This window comes from Nilaparvata lugens, chromosome 1 (genome assembly GCF_014356525.2).
Source record: "Nilaparvata lugens isolate BPH chromosome 1, ASM1435652v1, whole genome shotgun sequence".
Taxonomy (NCBI): Eukaryota; Metazoa; Arthropoda; class Insecta; order Hemiptera; family Delphacidae; genus Nilaparvata; species Nilaparvata lugens.
The window spans coordinates 101,206,155-101,211,570 of record NC_052504.1 but is presented as its reverse complement, the minus strand read 5'-3'; positions in this window follow the sequence as shown (position 1 = coordinate 101,211,570).

The window sequence follows — 5,416 nt, the reverse complement described above, 5'->3', positions numbered from 1 at the left end:
TTTTAATAAATACTGAAAAACTTTATTTTATAAAACAATCCACCATTTGGCTAAACCACTCTAAGCTTAATCTTGAATCATTTCTCTAAATGGATTTTCCAACAAGTAGCCTGACTGCAGTAGGCCTACATGTAAATCACTTATGTTAGCAAATCCTTTTTTATTTAATTTATTGAATAAATGATGCAGTAACCTAACTTCTACAGTATTTAAAAGAATATCTCACAATAGGGAATAAGGTCTAAATATATTTAGCCTATTCAGTACCCCTACTTCTAATATTATTCAAGTATTCTAATGATAGAACAAAGAAATTAATAAAAGTTGCTAGCCTATATTAATAAATTAAATTTGCTATTTTAAAAAATATATTTCAACTTTAGTAACTTAGTCCACATTAAACTTACCTCAGGATGAGAATTATTGAGAAACAAATTCTGTCACAATGTAATAGATATCACTAAGCAAAAAGTATATTTTTGTATTATCCCAATCCTAATTATAATTACATTTGAATACATTACATAAAAAAAGATTAGCCTGTAAAACAATACTCTATAAGAAGCTGTTTTCTGTTGCAAAATGCAAATGTACGTTACACTCAACTTAATTATTATTATTATTATTATGCATAACATAACCTATAAACTTGATGCTATTATATGAAGACATATAAATTTTCTAAAAAATAATAGATATGTACGTATTATTATTTTATTAAAATATTATATTATCTGGAAAATATTAAATTACTTCTACTTATTTTTGGTACAATCGCAAATCATATGAATAGTCTATAATTGAAAAGAACGACAAACCAGGTCCAAACGTCCATATCATTCTAGAAATAAGTCAGACTTGAACCATTCCTCAATGACAAACACCATACAAGTACTCCCACTTTGGCACCGATATTTTGAGTTCCAGATATTCAATTCCGCCATCTGCCAAACAAGTAATTTGAGTTCCAGATACTCCCAATTCCGCCTAGCAACATATTTCGAGTTCCGGATATTTCCAATTCCGCTGTCTGACAAATATTCGGAGTTCACCCAGCAACGTTTCAAGCATAGGGCATTTAACATTGATATTTTGAGTTCCAGATATTCCCAATTCCGCGGCCCCGCGCCCAGCGGTCAGAATGTGTTTGGGCACTCACAGATTGAACGTCCGTGACGTCATCACGAGTGATGCCATTTCTCTCTCACTAGCAGCCGACATTACGTTCGACATACACAAGTTGCGCCCAGCGGTCAGAATGGTTTGGGGTACTCACAGAATGAACGTGACAAAGTGAACGTCCGTGACGTCATCACGAGTGTGATGCCATTTCTCTCTCACTAGCAGCCGACATTACGTCCCCGACTGAAGGAGCAAAATTCAAATTCACTACAGTATCCTAAGGATGCTTCAAGCAAAACACTACTATACGTTGTATTATGACAACGTATTAGCCTATTTATGAGATACAGATTTCTAACCTTTAATTCCATTCGAATTGATGATAAAAAATTGGGCTAGAACCATGATTGTATGATCAATCAATCATTCATTGAGAATCATCTTCAATGAATGATCACTGTCAAATTGGTTGAAGCACATATTGTCTCAATCATTCATTCTAATGTTTTGATGTTTCATTTCATTTATCTTCATGACAGAGACAATTTGAGAAAATTATTCATTTGAACCATTATACAGATTGAGTTCCTTGTTCAAGAAAATTGTCTCATTCCTTCATAGTTTTTTTAGAAAATTACAGAAAGAACTAGACTCCATTACAAAGATTATCATGATATCTTAAGCATGGTGTTTTATCACTCCATTTTTTTATTCATTTTTATAAAAAAGGAAATTACGCAACCGAATGCTGCACAATTCAAATCAACCACCAATTCAATCAAGCCTTAAAGTATCTAATGAAAAATGCAGGCGAGAGAAGCAAGCCTGCTGGTCTTATTTCTTTATAATTTAGCAGGAGGTCTAGGTTGAACGAATAAGACGAATAGCAAAACACTACTGTATTATGACAACATATTAGCCAAGTGAGATACATATTTCTATCCTATAATTATTCCATTCCAATAATTGATATTTAAAGATTGGGCTCGAACCATGATTGTACAGACAATCATTCATTAAGATACAGTCATCTTGAATGAATAATCACAGTCCAATTGGTTCTAGCAAACACATAATCTTAATCATTCATTCTAATGTTTTGACTTTTCATTTCTGAATTTTGTTTTGATGACAAAGACAATGTGGGTGATAGATGAAGATATATTTTTTGAATACTTAAAACCTTCAATAGCCCAGTCAACGAAGTGTTGCTTGAAGCATCCTTAGGATACTGTAGTGAATTTGAATTTTGCTCCTTCAGTCGGGGAACGTAATGTCGGCTGCTAGTGAGAGGGAAATAGCATCACTCGGGATGACGTCACGGACGTTCACTTTGTCACATTCAAGAGGGAAAAGTTTGTAAGACAATTTTTGACTCTGCAGTTCTGTTTATGGTAGTGAGGAGGTAAACATATCAAAAGTCCCCACCCCTACCCCCTGTGCTAATCGGGTGGGGGTGATTCAAAGGTACCATTTTTGGTTTAACGCATATAACTCGAAAACTATGCATTTACAGACATAACTATTCTATAAGAAATTAGAGCTTACATAATTTCCTATAATTTGATTCGACTACTTTTTCTATATCTCTTTCACTTTTCAAGATATCTGTTCTAAAGATGTGACATTTTTGAAAACACATTTTCCTTCGATTTTTTGCTATTTTGCTCTTTTTTAATATCGATGAGAAAAATCCATACTGATCATGAGCTTATAAAGCATCATATTCTCGTCAATTCGATGTATAATTTCACAAGTTTACACACATCCCCACGACTGTTGCAGCAGCTTCAAAGTTGAGTGTGATATCTTCAGTTATACAAAAATAGACCAATTGAAAAGGAATTTGGAGAGAATGTTTTGAACACAATTTTTGACTCTGCAGCTTTGTTAGGACCAGTTAGGGGGTGAACATATCAAAAGTCCCCATCCCTACCCCTTGTGCTAAAGGGATGAGGTAGTTAAAAAGATGAATTTTTCTATGTTTTGCTTATTCGCTCATATCTTGAGAAAAATGCGTTCGACAGACATGACTAACTATTCAGAAATGAAGCTTGATAAATTTCCTACTGGTCTGGCCAGAGAATTCGAATTGTAGCACCAGAATGCCAGACTGCAGTTCTGCCAATAGTAGGCTTGTGTTTGGGCCAGCACAGACCATCCTGCTGCTTTGGCCTTCTCGATGTCCTTGTCCAGTCTGTCTTGTTTCGTCAGCCCGTCTTGTTGCAAGACCAAAATTGTGTTTGTCATGTAATTTCGATCGGAAATTTCTTGTAAATAATTGTTTGAGTGTCGTGTGTGTGAATTATGAATATAACAGTGTAAATAGTATTGAATTGAATTAATTTGAATCAGATTTGAATTTATAAAGAATCCAGTTTGAGCTTTGTTCAAAACACCGTGCATAGCCTGCACGAAAAGGCAGCCCGGAAGCGAAAACCTGTCTTTTCCCAGATTTCATCCCACCCTGAACCTGACCAAAACATCTAATAAAGGCTTCGAAGGGCAAGTAGTCAAGATTGGAATAAATTTGGTGAGTTTTTGCTCTTTTTTATTGTTCATTAATGCAGAGTTTAACTGTACAAATAACCTGGCTCAAATTGAAGATTAAATTTAGCCCCTTGTTTGTATTTGATTATTTAAATAGTAAATTACAGTCCTCTGGTAGCTTTAGCCTCAGCTTTGTTCAGAACATTTTATGATCCTGTCAGGCCGGGATGAATTTAAATTTGTATTTTGTTGATTAATTCACACACATTGGATTTAAGCAGTTTCGTATTTGTCCAATGTTGGCATGTTGAGAATGGTCTGATCCATGCTCAACTTAAGTTTGTTGTAGCCTTTTCTAAGAGCAAGGTTTCTTGTCAATTTGTATTTGTCTGAAATTAAATTTATTTCAGTTAAAATTGTAGTTTCCTGAAACTAGCGCATTGTGCTCTTTTCAGGAATTTGTTTGTTTGTTGGAATTTGTATTGTCCATTTTTTATACATGTTAGTGAAGGTTAATCACCAGCATGATTTTGTTTGTTCAAAGTTATCATTTGTTTGTGAGTTGTTGGAAGAACATTATCTAATCATATAGTTTTGTCTTCAGCAATAACTTATCTTGTGAATTGATAATCAAAGTTTAACTTTGATAACTTACTAGTCGTGATTCTTCCTTTCATTTAGTTTTTGAACTCATTCTTGTTTTATTGTCTGTTGTTTGTATTGTCGGGGCTGAATTGTTTTGTGTATGAGTTCAAGATGGAGGAAAAATTACAGAAACAAATCAGGGTGCATCACGCTAAACTGGAACAATTGTATGCCAGATTGCAAAGAATTTATGACCTGTCTAAAAATGTCTCTGATCCAAAAGTTGCTGAACAATTTTTAATCTTGTATCCTCGGGTGTCTCAGACCATTTCGGATTATGAAAAGACAGAATTAGTGTTAATGAGTTGGAACTTGAGTTGAATAAAGATCATGTTGTAGCATTCAACAACTCACACTAGATCTGTTTCAGTATATTGAAGTAGCGGCTAACACTCTCAAACAGAAAGAGGCGACTGTTGCTATTGCTCAATCTTTGGCAGCTACAGCAGCTAGTTCACAGCCGGTCGTGTCCGAGACGGTACTGCCTAAAATCGACCTTCCGAAATCTGATGGGAACCAGACTCAATGGTCGGTGTTTTATGAACTATTCAAGGCATTGGTACATGACACAGAAATTTGAACGATCAGCAGAAGGTCCAATATCTTGTAAGTAGACTTACTGGACAAGCAGCAAATATTGTTGTCATTTGCCACCATTGGCTAACAATTATCAAATATTTGGCAGGCATTATTGACCCGCTATAATGATCCATGGGTGCAAGTCGATGCCTATTTCAAACAAATTTTTGAATTTTGTCCAATAAAATCAGAATCCAAGGCAGGTTGTATTGCGATTTTGGATGGGTTTTGCAGTTCAATCAATGCATTGAAGAGATTGTGGAGATTGCTTGATACAAGTTCTTGTAGAAATTTTGAATCGGCCATCCGTGACAAGGCTATGTCAACTTATACCGATTATGTCAAATTCATTGAAAAGCAATTTAGAACTCTTCCTTCTGATGAGAAACAGACTGAATCGTTTAATATGAAGCACAAAAAGGATAATAAATCAAAGGTGTTTGTGGTTCAATCTAATGATTCATCTAACGATGCATCTAGTAAAAATCCCAATTGTCTGAAGTGCTCAAAACCGGGTCATCAGTTAGTAGATTGTGCAAGTTTCTTGAAAATGACTCCTTGGGATCGTTATTGTTTGATT